The following is a 22,229-nucleotide window of genomic DNA, read 5'->3' as shown; positions in this document are numbered from 1 at the left end:
GTACATTACTTTTATTTTTTTAATTATGGTGTCATTGATATATAATCTTAAGGTTTTATATGAGCAACATTGTTTGGTTTCTACATTCACCCATATTATTAAGTTCCCCACCCCCAACACCCCATTGCAGTCACTGTTCATCAGCATGATAAGATAGCATCATTGTCTTTTTAAGAGAGAAAACACATTATAGAGTCCAAGGTCTTTGGCCCTGCTCCCCACCTCTTGAGAAAACGCAGGCTCCACAAATGTGTGATATGACACCAGTATTCCATCCATCTCTCTGCTGAGGTGCCCTCTCCCTCTGATACCTCACTAATCCCTGGTCATATTATTAGCCAGTCATCCGTAGATTATTCATGTTGTCTTAACAGGTTTCCATTTTCAAAATGAAGGAGACATGTGAACTTGAATTCATATTACATGAGTAAAAGTTTGTCATTTTCCTCTGTGTCCCTTGTCCCCAGCTCCATTGTCTTCTGTCTACCCCCAATAGATTCACCAGAATGTTAGAGAACCTATTACAGACTAAGAAGTGTTATGGACTTCACTCTGTTTAATTGTTCCAATAGCCTTGTGAAGAAGGTAATATTGGTGTTCTGATTTCCTTGAAAGATGCAGAAACCTAGGCATGGGGAGTGAAAGGACTTGCCCAAGGCCGTACAATGAGTCACAATTAGAATCAAGGATAGAATGTGGGCCTCTAATTCAAACCCTCTAGTCTCCTGCCTAATCCACATTAGAAATAGTTGCCATTCATTAATTTTGCTGATATTATTAAGCATTTGTTTATATCAGGCACTGGGATCACCAACATAACCAAAGCAGAGTCCCCAGGAGCTCAGATCCCGGTGAGGGAGAAGCCCTGTTACCTGGCGGTGGTGATGCTGAGTTACTGACATACTGAATAATGCAGAGGTGAAGTAGGAAACTGAGGGCACAGCGGAGAGGCATTTCAACTCAGGGAAGCCTTCTTGGAGGAAATGATATGTGGGGATGAGTCTGTGGTTGAAGAGGTAGGTCTCATTAAAAAGTTGCTGAGAGCCTGACTGAGGTAGAGTGAAGGAGGAAAGAGGTTCCTTCCTTTCCTAGGCCTAGGCCCTTGTAAAACACTTCATTTTTGAGTTAACCCACTAAAGATTTTGATGTGTGTGTACATACATGTGTGACTTGTGATTCAAAAGGTCAAATTCCCAAATACAAAAAGGCAGTCTTGGTTTGCAAGACGTGGGCATAGTGAAGACAGGAGGAGTAGCAGGTTTGGGGGGTTATTTATGAGTTTAGTTTCAGGCGTGTTGAATGTGATATGTTAGAAGTTCAAGGGAAGATATCCTGGCATCTGGGTGAGGAGTGATGACCTGGAATTCAAGAGAGAAACCCATGGCTGAGGATGTAAATTTACAAATCGTCGTCATCCAGGAAGGTTGTGAAGTCAGCATGCAAGGAGACAGATGAGGAGGCCAAAGCTTGGGCCCTGAAGAATATCAATAACTAAGGGACAAGCAGCGAGAAGGTGTCCTCAAAGGAGACTAAGAAGGACTCACCAAGGAGACAGGGAACAAATAAAGGGAGAGTAGTGTCATGAATCTCTACTGAACAGAACATTTCTAGAAAAGAGAGGATTCCGTGCAGTCTGACACTGCTGTCAGGCATCTACTTTTCAGTGACACCTGTCCATTGGATTTGGTTATCAACCTTTTTAAAGCAAGTTCAGTGGGGTGTGGGTCAGATTCTCCCTTGTAAAATGGAAGAGTGAATGCAAGGGCAGGGGAGATCTCCTTTTATGAGCTGGCCTTAGAACAACAATAGGCCAATTTTTCTCCCAGTTTCTCCAAAGAAGAAGAGAGATGGAGGAAAGTAGCTGGAGAGGGATGCAGTATTGAGGGAGGAAATTTTAAGGTGGTTGAGGGCATTAGGATGCTGATTAAGTGTGTCTAGCAGACAGGGTGGAGGCAACCAGCTGAGTAAGTGTCCAAGGTTGGGAAGGAGTTATGAGGTCCAGGGTAGAAGAAATTCCCTTCCCTTTTGTCGGGACTGCAGAACGGCTCAGCAATAGGATGGCTCGTAGGAATCGAGACTCCAGGATAATTTTCTGAGTGCTAACTCTGTGTCAGGCTTTGGGCCATTCATGTACATAAATGAACTGCTATCATCCCAATTATATAAATGGAGAAAGGGAGCCTCAAACAAATGTAGTAAGTTTCCCAAGGCCACATTTGTGTGCAGAGCTGGCATTTATAGGCAGTGTAGCTGCAGAGCCTGTTTGCTGACCACCAGCCCTGCTGTCTTAGGGAGGCAAGGCTAGTAACTCAGGCAAACAGTCAGGAAGCGTCAGGAAGCGGTGGCAAGAGGTCTGACTCAGGTCTCCTGTGTTGCCCTGGTTTGCCCCGTCCCCAAGCTGGCTGTTTCTTTCTACTTCATGAAAATTAATTCACTTTAGTCCTTAGAGGTCAAATAATGCATGTACCTTGAGTGTGTGAGTATTTCACATATATACCACTTCATCCACTCTCTGTATTCATCCTCACAGACTTACTTAATGTAGTAGTCAATGTTTTTCAAACTAGACTTTTCAAATATATTTTAGGGGATCCATGTCTTTTTTTATAAGTACTTACAATTTTTGTTTTATTTACAAAATTTTTTAATGTAACAACATTTTGGGAGATTTTGTAGTTAGCCCCTGTTGCACTATTTCAGAACCCATGTTACATTTGTATTTAGTTGGCACCAAGAACTCAACATTTATTGTGTTTATTTATTTGGGCTCGTGAGAAAAGATCAGAGACTTAAGATGTAAATAATATATCCACACCAAGTGAAGGGCAAATGGCCTAACTTAGCAAATATTTGGTATGGGTTGGTTTGGGAGAAAACAGAAGACACAGGAAGAATCTAGAGTATCAATCATGCTTTCAGGGAGACTGCACTCTGAGAAAATTAGCCTAATACAGATAACACGGGTTGGCATGTTTTTAGAGCTTAGGTGGGTGAGGTTTTGCTACAAGGGCTATTTGGCAAAAAGTGAAGAAAAAGAAGAAAATTTCTTTTCTGCTGTAGACCCAGGCCTAATGCAGAAAGCCCTGCATCAGCATGCTTGGCCTGGCATCACCGCACAGCAGCGTTCTGATTCCTTGTGCTGTCTGCGGGCCTAGGGAGTCAAGGCACTACCCTCTTTCCTTACCCTGTTTGCCCCTGTCCCCAGTATCCAGTGAGGTGGCAAAGCTGCCGCTTGAATCCCTTGGAAAAAGATGTGGTTACTAAATATCCATTAAATATCCATCTAGCTGCGCTAAATGAAAAAAAGAATTCATATGCTCTTGTTAAGTTGCCTGTGTGGACACCTTCCTTCCCCATGACTGTAACCAATACTCTAGAGTATATGAGGAACCCACAAAAGTGAACAGAATTATTTAAGAGTGGAGAGGCAGAAAGAAACACACTTCTCCCCAGAGGTTTTAGGAAGAAAGAATTTTCCTTACAAAAATATGACTTAGGCTTGAGGACAAATGATACATCCTATTCCATCCCAAAGTCCATACCTACCTTATCACCAAATTGGCTATTGAAACCGGTGTGGTCCGTTGAGCCTGTAGGAGTAGAGTGGAAGGTGACTGTGTCAGCTGTATTCCTGTCTCAGAGGACAGGCCCACAGCTGGGACCCCGCAATGTGGAGGAGAGTAAGAAGCACCAGTCAGGCCACTGAGGACAGCCATCCTGTCCTGTCAGTGGCCTGTCAAATGTCTCTGAGTCTGACTAGAGCAGCAAGGCCTCCTCTCTTGGAGGGAGCGGGGCTGGTGAATTGGGCAGAAGAGGGTCTGATGGGGAAAGAGGGGCTGCAGAGTCCCCATCTCCTACAAATTGGATGAGGCACCAACATGTCTGTTTTGTTAGAGGATCCAGGGTGTGCTGGAGGCACCAGTGTGCAAGTCTTCACATGCAGATTCTATCACTCAGCTTTTCAAGAACAGAACTCAATTCATTTTCCCAGAGGGGATTAGGCTGAGAAATCAATTCTTCCGCACAAATCCCACGGGAGACTGGTGCTTCCAGTGGAGTGGTGATGTATTTATTAATTGGCAGAGGGAGACTGTAACTGGTATCAGCTCTCCACACCAGGCACACCCTCCTTTATATTTGTATGCTCAGGAGATTGTATAAAGGCTGCAAGGTTGCTAGGTAAGTCCCAAGTTTGAGCAGAGGAACTGAGCAATAACTTCTCCAATCTAAGGATATGTCTGTCATGAGAGTCAAGATTGATTATCTCCACTTATAGCAAAAGTCTCATAGGCAATAATTTTACTGTAAAATAGAAGTTTTTGTTACTAGATTTCGTTTAATTGGGGTATAATTGAAACATATTAGTTTAAGGTGTACAACATAATGAGTCGATATTTGTGTATTGTGAAATGATCACCACAATAAGTCTAATTAACGTCCATCACCACAGTTACAAATTTTGTTTTCCTCATCATGAAAACTTTTAAGATCTACTCTCTTAGATTATATGAATTGTGACTTGTTTGTAGATGATCTAACAATAGTTATTATTTGGATTGATGCATTGCAGAGAACATTTTGGGGAACCACCTTAGTCATATGTTACAAATCATCTGTAACTGTGGGTAATATTCTAGGATGATTTCCACAAATGACCAAGGCAATAATTTTATATTGACATTTCATAATTTCAGTTCCTTATGGCAATATCTTCTCTCCTGGTCTCATAATTCTAGATGTACCATATCTGTTTGGAGCTGAGCAGCTGAATGTTCTGAACACAATGTTCTGAGCAGAATAGAAGGGCGGTGAGTTAACATTGCTGGGAACTGTGCTAGAAATTTTGGGCTGCCCAGTGAGGCAGAAAAACCCTCATTTTATGCCTTTGGTAGATGAACTTAGGAAAAGTCAAGAACTGCCCAAGAACACGATGCCAGAGTGGAGGACCTTGGAGTACAGCTTAGATTTGCATCCAAAAGAAGCACTTTGGGAATTTGAAATTTATCTTTTCTATTTGAAGTATTTCATATAGGAGTTAAACTGAGTCCTGAAGGGCTAGGAGGAGTAGAAGAGGAGAAAATTTTGATTTAAGGAACAAGTCAGCATTGCTCTGACTAAACCACGTCTTTCTTTTTGCATTCAGTTCTGGCTACTGCACTTTTCAAAGAATGTAGACAAACTAAGGTTTCTTTGTGTATTTATTTTTTATTGAAGTATAGTTGATATACAATATTATATTGGTTTCAAGTATACAACATAGTGATTCAACAGTTATGTACATTATTAAATCCTCACCCCAACTGTTAGTTACTATCAACATAGAAAGATGTTACAGAACCATTGACTATATTCTTTATGCTGTACTTTCATCCTCATGACTAATTTATATTATGACTGAGATTTTGTGCCTCTTTATCCCCCTCACACAACCCCTTACCCACCTAAGCCCTTCCCCCAAGGTAACCACCAGTCACAGTTACTTCTCAGTGTCTCTAAGTCTACTGCTGTTTTGTTCATTTTGTTTTTATATTCCACATGTAAGTGAAATCATATGATATTTGTATTTCTCTGCCTGCCTTATTTCACGTAGTATAATACCCTTTAGATTCATCCATGTTGTCACAAATGGCAGGATTTCTTTCTTTTTTATGGTTGAATAATATTCCATTGTGTATATGCACCACATATTTATCCATTCATCTATTGATTGACACTTTGGTTGCTTCCATATCTTGGTTACTGCAAAGAATGTGGCAGTAAACATAGGGGTGCATATAACTTTTCAAACTAGATTTTTTCTTTGGATAAATTCCTAGAAGTGGAGTTATTGGGTCATATAGTCTCTATATTCAGTTTTTTGAGGAACCACCTTACTGCTTTCCATAGTGGCTGCACTTACATTGCCACCAACAGTGCAGGAGGGCTCGCTTTCTCCATATCCTTGCCAACACTTGTTATTTCTTGTCTTCTGGATGTTGGCCATCGTGACCTGTGTGAGGTGATATCTCATTGTGGTTTTGATTTGCATTCCCCTGATGATTAGTGATGTGGAGCATCTTTTCATGTGCTTGTTGGCCATCTGCATTTCTCCTTTAGAGAAATGTCCGTTCAGGTCATCTGTCCATTTTTTAATCAGGTTATTTAATTTTTGGTGTTGAGCCATAGGAGTTTTTAAATATTTTTGGATGTTAACCCCTTATTGGATGAATTGTTTATGAATATATTCTCCCATACTGTAGGTTGCCTTTTTGTTTTGCTGCTGATATCACTTGCTGTACAGAAGCTTTTTAGTTTCACATAGTCGCACTTACTCATTTTTTATTTTGTTTCCTTGCCCGAGGAGATGTGTTCAGGAAAAAATTGCTCATGCTTATGTTCAAGGGATTTTTACCTATGTTTACTTCTTAGGGTTTTATGGTTTCTGTCTTACATTTAGGTTTTTAATCCATTTCCAGTTTATTTTTGTGTATGGAGTTAGACAGTAACCCAGTTTCATTCTCTTGAATGTAGCTGTCTAGTTTTCCTAACACCAGTTATTGAAGAGACTGTCTTTTCTACACTGTATATTCATGGCTCCTTTATTGTATATTAAGTGTCCATCTATGCATGGGTTTATATCTGAACTCTCTATTCTGTCCCATTGATCTATGGGTCTGTTCTTGTGCCAGTACCATACTGTTTTGATTACTGAAGCTTTGCAGCATAGCTTGAAATCAGGGAGTATGATATCCACTGCTTTGTTCTTTCTAAAGATTGATTTACCTATTTGGTGTCTTTTGTGGTTCCATATAAATTTTAGAATTCTTTGCTCTAGGCCATTAAAAAATGCCATTGGTATTTTGATAGGGATTGCATTGACTCTGTAAATTGCTTTGGTCAGGATGGCCATTTTGACAATATTAGTTCTTCCTATCCATGAACATAGGATAGATTTCCATTTATTTGTATCTTCTTAAATTTCTCTCATCAATGTCTTATAATTTTCAGAGTATATAGGTCTTCCACCTCCTTGGTTAGGTTTATTCTTAGGTACTTTATTCTTTCTGATGTAATTGTAAATGGAATTGTTTTCCTGATTTCTCTTCCTGTTTGTTTGTTGTTAGTATGTAGGAATGCAACAGATCTCTGTATATTGATTTTGTGTCCTGCAGTTTTGCTGAGTTCAAACTGGGGTACAGTTAAAGCAGTGGTTCTCAGTCTTTAATCCACCATGGATGTGTGGTTGATCACATTCACAGAAGCAAAATATTCACCTGGATATTTTGTTTGTTTGTTTTACATACTGTGGCACAAAATAATATAGAAAGTGAGTTATCCTTAATTATGGGTGCAGTTGCTATAGTAATTTACCCTTTCTTTTCTTATTGATCACCAGAATGATTGTGCTACAAAATCATGGTTGAAATGTACTGATTCAGAGATCAGGAACCAGGATGGTAATGGAACCACAATTATATTGTATGAAGAATAATTCAAGGAACTGTGGATCATTAAAAGAGTATGTTCAAGACATGGTAGAGGATTTCAAATATTTGGAGGGCTGTCATATAGAGGGATTAGATTTGTCTGCTAAGACCCCAAGAGATATAGCTAGCGTCATGGATTAAAGCAAAAGGACAAAAAACTGACAGAATAAGGAAAACATTGCTCAGGTGATGCAAGAAGATGGAATGATCTCCTTCACTAGATAATGAGCTCCCCATTGCTAGGGCTGTTGTAGCAAGAGGGCTGGACAACCATTTGTTACAAGTGTTGCCAAGACACTCAGGCTCTGGATAGGGGCTGGACCAGATGTGCTTTAAATCTCATTTCAAATCTGAACTTCTAAAACTAATAATTTAAAAAACTATCTGACTTCCAATTATGTATCAAACACCAGACAGAGTATTAATAATATGATTAATGGCCAAAAAATGGCCATTTAAAAATCTTTGGCCTGTAGGACTACAGCCATGCATTTTATCTTCAAAACTCCAAAACTGAAAATATCCTGCCTTTAAAAGAGATTACAGAGTTGACTGTAGATTATTGATTGGGTTTGAAAAAGTATCCTTGACAAGGAAAGTTTTTCAGGAGCCATTGCATTAGAATAAAGGAGTCCTTGAGAATAAAGGGGATTTAAGAATAGAGGAGTCCTTGGTATTTGTCAAGAGTTTATTTTCTCCCTGTACCAAGCTTATGATAAATGACTACTAAAGAAAGTTAGTCATCTATTTGCTCTCTAAGGATTTAGTATATAAATGCAATGGGAATGTATAAAATTACTTCCAGAAAGAGTATAGGGAAGGAAAGAGGCAGATTGTTCAAGGTTGTCTTTCCCTGGCATTTCCTGTCTATATGCAACTTGGAGCACTTGTGTTTGTTTTATTTTGGCTTTCAAGTGTTTGCAGAACACAAAGTATTCTTAACCTCAGGTTTTATAATGGGCTCATAAGAATACATTTTTGTCATACGGATTTTTCTGTCAGTCCAGTAGAAAGCAGTAATCTCATTCCAGTCACTCTTTGAAGTCAATGAGATGGATATGTATTGAGGTATTGCCAAAGCAAAGTAAAATTTTGGTTAAATGTTAAGAGTTCCTTTACCTATAAGAAATATTTGGAAAAGCAGCAATGGGGAAGGTCACTGGGTGCTGATGACTAATGGCCACAGAAAATTGCTTATCAGGGTAGATAACATAGTATTAGAAGAGAAAGAACTTAAGGAATAATTTTCATTCCTAACGCTATTTCAGACTCCCATCTGTATTCCCAACATTAAAAAGACTACCTAGATAATAGCTGGTAGCTAGAATTATCATGTATATAAATGTTGAATCACTGTGTTGTACACCTGAAACTAATGTAATACTGTGCGTCAACTACCCTTCAATTAAAAAAAAAAAAAAACAGACTACCTAGAGCACAGTAGGCATTCAGCAAATGTTTGGGGATGAATGACTTTTAGGAAAATGAAAAGTACTCTAAATTTCAGTGGTTTCTTTTACTGAAGCTATGTCTGTGTGACTGATTGAAAACTGAAAACTCTAGTCATCATCCAGTTGTTAAATATTTAGGCTGCCAAATCATTTATTTGATTGATGTTTATACTTTTAGAATTGACTGACTGCTTTGGCTCAGGGTAGACATAGCATGACTCATATGCTGCAGTTCTTGTCAGTCAGTGATTCCATTTCCATGCATAACCAGTTGACTTATGTTGGTCACATCAGTCACAAACATAAATCATGACAGTCCAATAATTGGTACTGGGATCTTTTCTACATGGAATGATTTCTTGTCCATTCTGGTGTTAATGACACTGAATACTCAGTGATTGAACAGCATTGGTCAGCTGACTAAGTAAGTTTCCTACCCTGAAAAGATTTTAAAATATAATATGTAAAGTAGAATTGACCTGTGCATGTAGGTTCATTTAAGTGTGAATGCAATTCTAGGACATGGTGGAGAGTGACTCTCCACTGAGAGAATCTGGGCAAAGCTAGAATAAAGTAGGACACAAATAACATATCCTTTAGGTTTCAAGTTGTGGGAACAGACTTTAAGGTGGTTCGCATGATCTCTACCTCCTGGCATTTATGCCTTTATGTAATTACCACCTCTTGTGTGTGGAAGGATCTGTGATAGATTTCTAAGCAGTAGCATATGGAAAAGGTCACGGGCTATCACTTATGTAATGATGTTACATTATACAAGTCTCTGTCTTGTAAGCAGAACTGCTAGGAAAATTGGTACAGAATTTTCCTTTCCTTGTGGCCTTTGAAGAAGTAAGATGGCATGAGTCCTACAAATGCAAACACATGAATTCTGCCAACAACCTGAGTGGACCTAGAAGCATATCCTTTCCCAGCTGAGCTTCCTGATGAGAATCCAGACCTTGATTACAGCCTTGCAAGGGACCCAGATAAGCTGTGCCTGGACTTTTGACCCCCAGAAACTGTGAGATGGTAGACATGTATTAATTTAAGCTGTCATAAGTTGTTATACTACATAGACAATATATATAAGAATCATTGTTTTTACATAAAATATAGACCATGGTGGTGTTCCAGGTATACACCCTGGTGTCAACTGGAAGATGCCTTAATACGCTAACTCCCCTGGATTAGTATGGGGAAATGGAAGTTCCCACGGCCAGGACCCTCACCTGACTCTAATAATTAATCTACTTGCCCATTGTGCATGTGCAGTGATGTAATTGACCTACTGTGTCAGCGCATGCTTACACACCTGTTGACAATGAACCATTATTGTCTCTGGTGTTATATAAAGAGCTTGCCCAGTGCTGTCCCTTGGTTCCAGGAGACAGAGACGGAGACAGATTGCGGACGTGCCAGATGTGGATGTGATCCTAGAGCTCAGCCTGCCACCGTGAGAATAAAGCTGGGTGTAAACCCTTTTACCCCCAATGTTCCAGTGTCATTAGTCAATCTCAGCAAATCCAGAGTGAACTTGGCCAGAGCCGGAAACCTCTGGCGAGACATTTGGTGCAGCCAGCAGGATTCACTGCAGACTGAAAAATGGAGTAAGCCTACCCTCGTGGGAAGGGTACTTCAGTGGGCTGCCCCTATGGATGTAAAGATGCCTAGGTATCCCCCAGTGGGCATATGGTCTGAGGTGGCAATTCTCTTGGAGGAGTGGTCCCCTCCGCAGGACTGGGGGGAGGTGGAGGTGATGCCTGAGGCAGTAGAGGAGGCCCTCTGCAAAGGTCCTTGGAGAAATAGAGTGTCTGCGGGGTGGCAGGAACCATGAGTTGGCTGTTCCTCGTGGTGTTAAGAAGGGCCATGAAGGAGAATGTGCTTCTGCAAGAAGCACAAGAAAGGGGAAAGGTTATGAAGGATGAAAAAAATTGATTGATGACTGAGATGGCATCATTGCAGGGTGCTGTAGAGAAAGGAAAGGATGTTATGGTGGCACAAGAAGAGACAGCAAAGGACTGCAGGCTGCAAGGTGCTGTGGAGGAGTTAAAAGATTCTTTACAGAATGAGACAGTGTTGTTGCAAGACACTGAAAGAGGAAAAGGCCATGAAGGAGAAGGACCTACCTTGTGAGAAGCACTAGAAGAGGCAGCATGAGAATGCCAGTGGTGAGGTATTGAGGAGACGGTAAGAGAGCTGGTGGAGACTGACGCAGCATTGCTCCACCGCACTGTAGAGAAGGTAAAAGCTGTAGCAGAGGAGCCACTCTTTGGAGTGGCAAGAGTCCTGGCAATGGTAGGGGAGCTGGGGGGAGAATGAGGTAGAGGGAGAATGAAGTCTTGCCCAGTTGTAATCAAGAAAGTAAAGATGCAGCGACCGTGGGTCCCTCTGGGAGAAGTACTTCCCCCTCCCCAGGTCGTGGGGCACTCTATGCTCCACCCCCATACGCAGGTGGAGCTGGTGGATTTGGGCTCCCAGTTTCAGCAGAAAACCTTGGAGGCCCTATCAGCTTGGCTCCTGTGTCTTTGGGATGTAGGAGTGGATGGTATCATTCTGTCTGGATCAGAGATGGGGAAGCTGGCTTCCCTGACAACTCATCCTGCCTTGTGGCAGCAACTGCAGAATACACACTAGACCCCAGGGAATCATTCACTTCTTGAGAGGGTTATGGCCACACTTATTACTGTATTGCTCAGTCAGGGCAACTTACCATCTTTCCCTGCTAGATGGCATACGTATGCTGAGCTCCAACAGATGTTACAGGAGTTAGGCATGAAAACATTTATAACCCAGTAAATTATGGCCTGGATGAGGAGTTGTTTACTGTGGGGATGAGGGATATGGTGCTGCAAATGGCTCCCTCATCCCTCTTTGAGCTCTTAGTAGCCATTCTTGCCCCTCTCTTAAGGAAACCCGTAAGTGAGGTTACCTGTACTGTGGCAGATTTGGGGACGCTGAAGCGATGCAGGCATGGAAGGGAGTGCAGTCTGCTACTGAAAGGAATAGCTTAAAGGGCCCTGTGAGGGTCCTGAGGACCCAGATTTGAGTTGATTTGACAAAGGCAGGAGCAGACAGAGAGACACCGGATGGGAAGTCAAATAAAATCTTACTGGAACTGTGGCAACAACTGAAACCAGAGCAGCAGTTTTGGCCATTGGCTAAGATGAGGACCAAAAAATGGAACCCAGAGGCAAAGCCACAAGTCTTATCTGTGTGCCTGCAAGACTTTCTGCTGGACTGTGGGCTGATCTTGCCTGGACCCTCACAGGAAAACAATTGGGTGATATGGTTTGACTGAGGGGAGGGTAGAGGCACCCACCTTGGGGTAGCGGAGGCCACATGTTGAAATATTAATTCATTGGTCCCCAGTGAATGTACACATATCCTGGCTCTGGTAAACATAGGAGCTGAAAGCTCACTGATTTATGGTAACCCTGCATGGTTTCCTGGGATTCCCACTGTTACAGATGGATACAGGGCTAAGGCTATCAGAGTGAAACAGGCCTGGATCCCACTGGGAATAGGGTGTCTAACAATGTTATGATGTCATGTTTACTTCTGGTTCTTTTACAACTCTAACACTATAGCAAGAGGTTTTGGGTCTTTTAGGTCACTGGAGAGTGTTTATCCTCCACTTGGCACAAATTCTGAAGCCCTTATTCATTTGGTATCAAAGGGGGCACCATGCGGGACTAGGATGAAACATGAGCATTTGCCTTTGCTGTTGCAAAGCAGGCAGTCAAGGCCATGCAGGCCTGTTAAGGCCCTGTGAGTTGGATGTCCATGTGACTGAAGATGGTTATGGCTGGGGCCTCTGGAAGTGGCTTGAGTGAACTTGCCAACCTATTGGATTCTGGTCACGATTCTGGAAAGGAGCAGAGGTATGGTATGCCTTAATAGAGAAATAATTGGCTACTGTGTGCTGGCTTTGGAGCCCACTATTGAGACCTGACCCTGTGGCTACTGACATGGTACCATGCCAACTGATTGTTTGGTCACTGACCCCTTTGGGGGCAAGAGTTGTGGCAAGACTTATGGACCTTCAGTCAGACTAAAACAGTTATGGTATATCATGTGACAGGCCATTTGCTGCTGGCATCCCTAGGAAATGATGAAACAGATGAATTGGCCCAGGTACACTGGCTAGAAGGACAGCCTGCCTCTAATGCGGCCCATTGGTTACATCGACATTTGTTGCATGCAGGGCAGAAAACAATATGGGCTGTAGCCCATTGGTGGGCCTGCCTTTAACCGTAAAGAAGTCAGCAGAGCCCAGCAGAATGCATTGTATGCTCTAAAAGGGACTTATACCAAGTCCCACAGCAACCTGGGATGATAGCTAAGGGGCCAATACCCCACTGTCAGGTGACAGATGGACTATATTGGACCTCTGCTTATATCAGAAGCGTATCAGTATGCCATGATTTGTGTGGACACAGCTACTGGACTTCTGGTTGCTTTTCCGGCGTGTCATGCAGACCAACAAATGACCAAAAGAGGCCTAGAGCATTACTTTGCAGCCTGTGGTCAGCCACAGGTAATCAAAAGTAACGAAGGCACCCACTTTACTGGACATACACTGCAAGAATGTGTGCAACAATTAGGGATAAAGTAGAAGTTTCATGTACTAGATAACCTTACCGGGGCAGGCATGATAGAGAGGTACAGTGGTTTGTTAAAATCTGGCCTGAAGTAAGACACCAATAGTCTACAGGGCTTGTCAGTCCAGTTATGTATAGTGCTACAGTGTTTGAATGAGAAGCTCTGGAAGGGGGCATTGAGCCCTGTAGACATGCTAACACACATTGCTGCCTACCCTATACAACTGCAGACCAGGGAGAAGTAGTTGAAACCAGGGTTTGGCCACGAGAATAGTATCTTGCTGCCAGCACCAACTATAGTAACCTGGAGACTTCATCCAGTGGACATGACCTTGGACATTTTGACACATGGACCAGCGATGGCTGGCTCTCCTGGCCTTGAGGTCAAGGCCTGGAGACTGGCCTCCCATGCATTTCTGGAGTAATAGCAGAGTGGCCCCAGTGGATCATGGTAGTATACCCTAAGTGACCAGAAGCTAAAAGCATCTTACTGGGGAGTTTAGTTTAATCTTTCTGGCCAGTGCATGCACCTCCAGTAGCACTGTACATAGACCCCTTGGTAATCCCTACAGAAAGAGGAGTGAAGGTATAGTATACTAGACCCAGATGGGACCCCCTTCCTGTCACAGCCCTATCACACGGCCACTCTTTTGCATTCATTCTATCAGATAGACAAGATTTGCCCATGTCAGTGTCATTAAAACATGTGTCTTATTGCCCTGAAGATTAATCTCTAATATCTGTGTGTATTGGGCACACACCCTAGCAGATGTGCTGCTTGCTGGGTGTATATGGAGCTCCCTATCAGTTCTGCTACTGGCCTCCCTTGGAAAGTATGAGTCATGAATTCATCTGAGCTGAAGTGGTTTGAATATTATTATAATTTTTGTTATCCCCTGTTGTTATGGAATCTGGTTGCAATGCTCCACCTTTCTTGCACAGGGACCATCATGGAAGACTGAGGGCATATCCACTGTGAGGCAAGAATTCTGGAGGGGTGGAGTGTAGGAAAACTGGAAGTTCCCATGGCCAGGATCCTCAGCCCACCCTAATAATCTTCTTGCCCACTGTGCATATGCAATGATGTAATTGGCCTACTGCATAGTAGGAGTAGACAATTAGCACACATAAATACTGAATACTGACACATATTAGGAAGAAAAAGAATAAAGAATAGGTGAAGTCTGTAGTCCAATTGTCAAGGCTAATCATTTGTGTATTTGAATTATTAACCAGGACATTTTTTGTGTTTAAATAGAATGGAAGTATGATTGGATCGCCTGTCACACATGTGCTTAAATTTCGGATTGGAATTTAAGGTCAGTGTGGTAGATATCATTTGCTCACCATGGTTCCTCCTTCCTTGGCCCTTTCCTGGCTTCTCTGTGGGTGGTATATGTTTCCCTGCCTCAATGGATGTTGGGCTTAGCTGTATGACTTGCTCTGGCCAGTGGAACGTGGTAAAGTGATAATGAACTGAGGCTTAAAAGGTTCAGCATATGTCTGCCAGTAGTTTTGTTCTTCTGCCCTTCACTTTGAGAAAAGGACACACAAGAGAGCCACTGCTTTTTAGCCCAGATTCTTGAATGAGAAACACCTGGGACATGCAAGACTTTGACCTACTGCTTGAAAGTCCAAACCAGCCCAGAGATCTATCAATGAGAAGTAAACGTTTGCTGTTATAAATGTCTGAGGTTTGGGGGTGGTTTGCTAGCAGGCTTATTGCAACAATGCTGAATAATCCAAAGTCCAAAAACTTTTAAATGATGTTAGCACTGTTTTTATCCCTTACTGCAGAAGTACATAAGTAGATGGTAATTTAATTATTCTTCCCTCCTGCAGCGGTATTTGGTCTTCATTTGGACAAAGTCTTTTGAGTAGTGTTTCCAAATCATGTTCAACTGAATACTAGTGCTATTTTCGATGTTTCCAGGTGTTTTGTGAAACAAGGGTTCTATATTCTTGGAAGTTAAAAAAAAAGACTGATAATGTTTATTAGTTCTAAGAAATTCTGTGTTAAAAAAGTGACTCCTCCTAAATATAATTTAACACAGTACTTGCCAATCTTATTTGACTATGGAACCTCTTTTTCCCCCAGAATAATTCATATCTTGTTCCTCTGGAACCAGTGCATCCTGCTAATTCAAAGCAGTATGTGCTTCACCTACCTGGCCTTTTTGCCATATTATAAGCAGGCAGTATGCTGTGTAAATTTCAAATGGTGACCTCAGAACTTAAAGTTATTAGGCAGATACCACAGAAATCACTGATTAGTATACCTCTGCATTAGATAATCTGGGTAAGGAAGTCTCTCAGATTAAGGAAATCACTCAGATTAAGGCAGATAATAAAGGCCTTGTCTTTGAAAAATCCTGAATCTTCAGCGAGGTTTAAGACTAGTTTTCTGGGAAGTCAGGCAAGACGTCAAGACCAAGGGAAATCAGTCCCACTTGTTCAAATTGCAATGGGGATATTTGCATTCTATAAACTACTGGTTCAAATGTAACACAGAATGACTTGGTATTTGGTCCAGATTGATCTGAAATTGCTGATTGGGAGGTCTGACATGTTCATTAATCCAGACGATTGCTTGGTAGATGTCCATATAAAATGTTTGCTCAGACCAATGAGATTAGCAGAATTTCCTGCTATCACTGAATTTTTGGGTGATGAATGATTCTCTTACATTATGACTTGAAGTGCAGCTCTTGACTGCTTATAAATACATTAAAAATGAAAAAAAATGCTAAAAACTTGAAAAAACTTTAAAACATTCCTCAGATACATTTAAACTTTGATTTGGCAATGGGAAGTGATTTCTTGCCGTCTGTCAGGGCTGTCACTTCAAACTACAGTTGACAATTTCTGATAGTCTAATATCTGCCTTTTGAAAATACACAGCTGTTAAGGAGAAATTAAAATGGAGACCACAGTTTGAATACACCCTTAGATCGAATGTTCACAGTCATGTCACTAAAATGTAAAATTGCCCTGATTTCTCTGAAGTGCTGACTCTGATCTTAAAACTTAAGCTTTCTTCATTTCAACAGTACTGCGCAGTTTCCTATCTAACCAGCAACAAACAAGCAAGCTTATGGATGAAAAGGAATGTAAGTTTCTAACAACAAATCATGATAGAAAACTACTTATTCATGCTTTATAAACTGAGCTGTAACTACTGAGAGCAGAGAACTTCTTAACCACCTTCTGTTTGGAAGTCTATTTGTGAACAGTTTGTTTCTCTCTCAGTAAGATATTCACATCAAATAGGCTCTCAGGATTTTCCTTTGACAGTTTTGGGAGTCCTGGTTGTTCCATTTCCAGCATTTGGGAGCTGGGTCTGTTCCTCTGTTCCCCTTTCAGACGGGAATGGCAAGGTAGTTCTAGGGCTGGGGGCAGTGACTGGAGAAGCCGTGGAGATGAGCTCCTTAAAAAATGGTTTTGATGGAGGAATGAGATTAGCATATTAATTAAGGTCTTCATATCCAGTAATGATCTCATTTGCTTATATAAACATAACATTGCGGGAAATATCTTAACCCCCTTTTTCTGCTATATAGGTGAATTTTGGTTAAATATTAGAATGGCTGTTCCAGAGCTCTGGAAGCTAAAGCCAAATGTTCTGTATGCAGTCATGGTTCCTGTTTTCATGGGCTGGTCCCCTCTTGTTTGCTTGCTTTTTCTCATCTATGAAACAGGGAACTGTGACAGGGGGACTGGTTATAATGTTTCCTGAAAAACCTTCGTAAAGCAATGTGCTGTTGCGAGTAATGGGCTCCATTCATTATTAGCCCAGTTGATTTTCATTTACACTTGGCTCTAACAATTAGCTTGAGCAGGTGTGAAGGTGATGGAGGGGCCAGGACACCCAGAGGTCAGCCTTGGCTGGATGTGATAAATTAACCATTATTATCAGCAGTGAAAGTGGTTTTTTACGCTTGTCAGCAGCAAACAAAGGGACAACATATCTCACATAAACTTACTGTTCAGAGCTGAGTTTACTGAAGGATCAGTTTCCTTCCAGGCCCTAAGGTCAGATGGGAGGGAGGCAAAGAACCCACATAACCAGAGGTGAGGGTGCCACGAAGGGATGCCTTGGTTGATGGTGTGGTACATGGATGTCCCAACATGATTTGTTTTGCAATGCTCACCCATTCCAATAAAAAGCCATCAACAGCTTCTGTTGGTTAAGTCGGGGATGGGGGTCCACCTGTGCATAAGTATCGTTAGGGGTTAAGGAGTGTGTACATCAACAAAATAGTTTTTATATGGTATAGATGGATGCATAGTCCTACCTACCAATCAGTAGGTATTTTTGAACAGTGCCTTATAATTGAGCACATTTATATATCCAATGAAAAATATTAATCAGTATTGCTCAGTTCTCCATCTGTACCAGTTTTACAACAGACTTAAAACTGAGAAAGGAGATGTAGTAGTATCCACAGAAGTCAATGCCAGTTCCTGTCTACCCTAGACCCAATAGTCTAAATGTCCCGATTCTGAAATGGGAAGTGTTTTCCCACTTAGTTATACCCTCTTGTGGAAATTCACTGAGCACAGCCAGAGGTGAAAGAGTCGAAAAGGAAAGAGGTGATAACTGGTAGTCACCATGCATATACTGAAATCCCATAGATGTAATTTGTTTGGTTTGACAATGTGTGGGTGACTGTCATGGACTGATGTTTGTGTCCACCCGCCCTCTCATTGATATACTAAAGTAACAACCTCCAATGTGACCATATTTGGAGATAGGGCCTATAAGAAAGTAATTATGGTCAAATGAGGACATAAGTGTAGGGCCCTGACCCAAAGGATTAGTGCCCTTATGAGAAGAGACACCAGAGGGCTCACATGCGCTCTTACATGCATGTGTGGAAAGGCCATGTGAGCACACCGTGAGACGGTGGTTGTCTGAAGGACAGGAAGAGAGCCTTTACCAGAAGCCTTTACCTTTACCAAATTGGCTGGCATTTCCGTGGGCTTCTAGCCTCCAGAAGTGTGAGAAAACAGTCTTGCAAAAGTGTGTTATTTAAGCCAGTCTTTGGTATTTGTTACAGCAGCCCTATCAGACTAAGAGACTAATATTCTGATTGGAACTTTGGAGGACATGGGTGGACTTGTTGACTGTGAGCTTTGTTTTACAAGGATTAGACTGAGCCTTCACTGAGGAACCTGTGATGTCAGTATGTGTAAGTCTTTGCTTTGGGGCACATTTTCCAGGCTTTGCTGAGGGGTGCTTGCCTGGCTGCCAGGGTCCTCTAAGCTAAGTGAGGCAAGGCTAGGGGGAGGGTCTCAATTTCATATGTTCTCCTTATTTTGTGAATGGTACATCTACCATCAACTGTACCTAGAAGTTTTTAGTCCAAATACCCTTTGCTTTATCCTCATCCAACAAAAAAACTTTTAGTCCTCTATTAGGATGGGGACTGTTCCATGGCCTGGATCTGAATCTAGCTATTTCTTAAGAAGAAGTAAAGAGCAATATGGAAAATACTGCTAGAGGCATAAAAGGTAAGCGTAAGAAAAGTGAACACAATAAAAAAGAAATGAAAGAATTTTAAAAAGGTTACAAGAAAATGATAGACACAGAAGATAAATAAGGGGGATCAAAAAGCACATTAGTAGTGTACCCAAGAAGAAAACCATAAAATGGTACAGAACAAATACTTTAAAATATAATTCAAGAAAGAAAAATACTTGAATCTACATTTTGAAAAGTCATGCTGTGTGCCAGAGAAAGTTGACCTGGAATGATCAACACCCAAAACAGATCCTAGGAAATCCATTCAACTTTAAGGGTAAAGAAAGTATCATTGGCAAGACAACAACAGCAAAAAAGGATTTCCCTAAGATGAAAAAAGTCAGCTGGGATCAGACTTTTCACGGCATCTTTTAACAATAACAGGTTAGAGCCTTACCTACAAGTTCCTCAAAGAAAGAGTGAGGCTGCCAAGCTGTTGAACAAATATAGATACTGGATATGCAGGAACCTAAGGAGTATTAGGTGCCTTGGCACTAAATGTAAAGGATATCTAAAATCTCTGTTAGCAAGAATGATATTTAATGTAATATTAAAGTAAAAATTCATGGAAAAAATCTATGATAAATAAAATATCAACATTTTGAAGACAGGATCATTATTACTGTTTTTTTTCTTTTGCCCCTGGCTGCATTAAGGCTTAACCCAGCTCTGTCCTGAGCCCTTTCTGAGGAGACTACTAGAGGCAGTTTAGCTAACCACAGTATGACTAGGTTGGTGTTACCAGCAGGATTGGAGGTAAATACTGAATATATTTCAGCATAATTAAAACTAAGATAAATGTGGGGATTAGAATAATAGGTAAATAGATAAATATATGCCTTTTTATAATAAATTCTCTAATAAGCAGCATTTGAGTCAGAGGAAGTGTAAACTCAAATGTTGGGATAGCTAGTAAATAATGAGTATGTGTATATTACATATCAGAAACTATAGCATACAACTAAGGCAATTCTCAGGGGAGAATATATATACATGTGCATATGAAAGTCTATGTATAAGCTTCCAAGTTAAATGTTAGAAAAGGAAAAACAAAAAGAAAGAAGGAAAGAATGTAAGCAAAGTGAGTTTAGGAGAATTAATAAATTCAAAAATTTTGGAAAGAAAACATTCAGTTTAAAAAGGGGGAGAAAGTACAAATGCAAAAAATAAGAAATGGGGAAATTAGAGAAAAGGAGAAAACTAAATTATAGAACACTACGCTGTTCAGTCTAATGCAAATAAGTTTGTAAAAACAGATAATCACAGATAGAGGAAATCTTAAAAGGTAGATCATAGAAATAGAGGAAGTCGTCCAAGAAGCAGTGCCCAAAAGTACTAAGACCAGATAATTTCACAAGGAGATTCGGTGGTGCCATTAAAGAGCAGATCATTTTAATATTTCAGTTGTTTCAGAACATCCATAAAGGAAGAAAATCTCCAAATGCTCTTTAAGAAGAGCCGGTGCGCAGGGGAGACACCATGTCACGAAGGTGGTTTTCCCCGGGCGAGGCTCATCCCCTGCGCCCCGGGTGTGCCGCCCCCTGCCATCTCCCCAGTGCCGGAGACCGAACTGCATCGCTTGTGGTAGCGGGGGGTACGCTTGTCCTTTCCCCTGGTCAGTTGTATTTCAACAGGAGATACGTGGGGGTCAAAAAAAAAACACAAGAAAGCCACTGTAAAGCTGATATCAATACTTAACAGAAATTGCACACACAAAAAGAAATTGCAGACCAATCTCATGAATATAGACATAAAAATCTAAATAAAATATCCATGAACATAATCTGGAAACATTAAAAGAGCAAATCGCCTGGGGTTTTATTTCAAAAAAGGAGATTCAAATATTAGAAAATCTGAAATTCATAATATTAAGTCTAAGTTTAAGAAAGGAATCATACGATTATATCCACAAATGCTAAAAAGGCTTTTGCAAAAATTCAACACTTGTCCTTGATAGAACACACTCAGTAAAACAGGATATTTCTTTAACATAAAATATGTTTGTCTCAGTCCCAAAACAAGCACTATTGTTAATGGGGAAATCCTTGACTTACTCCCACTAAAGCCAGGAGTAAGAGATGTGGAGCAGTTGACATTGTGCTGGAAATGAGAGCTACATCTCAACGTCTTAAAACAGGAAAAATAAATTAAAATTACAAAGGAGCAAACATTATTTCTGTTGGGAGGCGATATTGTTGTATACCTAAAATGTATGTGAAAGAAAATCTAAAAGCAAGTAGAGAATTTAGTAAAGTAGTCACAAAATTAACACAGAAATGAATCATTTTCATATACACAAAGAACAATCAGAAGATAAAAATGAAGGAAAAAACCTATTTGCAATACCAACACAGAAGATAAAATATTTAGAAATAAATTTAGCAGTAAATGTAAAAGTTGTATATGAAGAAAACTTTACAACTTTCTTGAAGGACTTAAAATAATTGAAAAAAAGGGGAAAATATCTGCTTTTGGCTAAGAAGATGTAACATCACAGAGATTCCAGGCTTTTCTAAGTTAATTTATAACTTTAATGCAGTGCCTTAAAAATAACACAAAAATTTTCTTTTTCTTCAGAGCCAGGCAGTTATTGCTACATACAGGATTTTTTTTTCTAAAAAAAGCTAGAAAAATTTTGAAAAAGAACAGAAGTCAGGGGGACTAGATGTTTGATATTTAGGTATACTAGAAAGCCTTAATAATTAGTGTGTTCTTAGTGCATGTAGTCAGAATTATGAAATAGAATAGAAAGCCCAGAAATCTCAATTATACAACTTAATATATGAAAAGGTGCCAATGTGAATCAGTGGGATAAAATGAACTACTCAGAAAATGGTGATGAGACAATGGGGTAGCCTCTGGAAAATATAAAGTCATACTTCACAGTGTATATAAAAAATAATCCAAATGAATAGAAATTTTAATATGAACAAATGAACTCACTAAAGAAGAAAGCATGAAAGAATAACTTTATAAGAATGAGGAGAGCTTTGAAAACTGAAAAAAATCTAAAAGCTTTAAGAGAAAAGATCAGTACATTCAAGTATGTATGTATTAATATGCATGTCTGTATGTTTCTTATCCATGGCAAAATCATAACAAGCAAAATTAAAAGGATGACAAATTGGGAAAATATTTAAATCTCATTTTGCAGAGATTTAATTTCCTTAATAAGTAAAGAGTTCCT

The 22,229-nt window shown here is 40.4% G+C and overlaps 1 long non-coding RNA gene across 1 annotated transcript in view; it reads left to right on the top strand.

The window, feature by feature from the left end:
* The first annotated feature begins 11,265 nt into the window (after positions 1–11,265).
* Positions 11,266–22,229, top strand: part of LOC140843172 (uncharacterized) — a 79,071-nt gene continuing 68,107 nt past the window's right edge. The window contains exons 1-2 of the long non-coding RNA XR_012120718.1: positions 11,266–12,798; positions 14,777–14,837. This is a non-coding gene — a long non-coding RNA (uncharacterized lncRNA). The remainder of the gene's footprint in view (positions 12,799–14,776; positions 14,838–22,229) is intronic.

This window comes from Manis javanica, chromosome 8, assembly GCF_040802235.1.
Source record: "Manis javanica isolate MJ-LG chromosome 8, MJ_LKY, whole genome shotgun sequence".
Taxonomy (NCBI): domain Eukaryota; kingdom Metazoa; phylum Chordata; class Mammalia; order Pholidota; family Manidae; genus Manis; species Manis javanica.
Note: the sequence above shows the minus strand (reverse complement) of the source record. Positions and strands in the feature narration are given on the sequence as shown.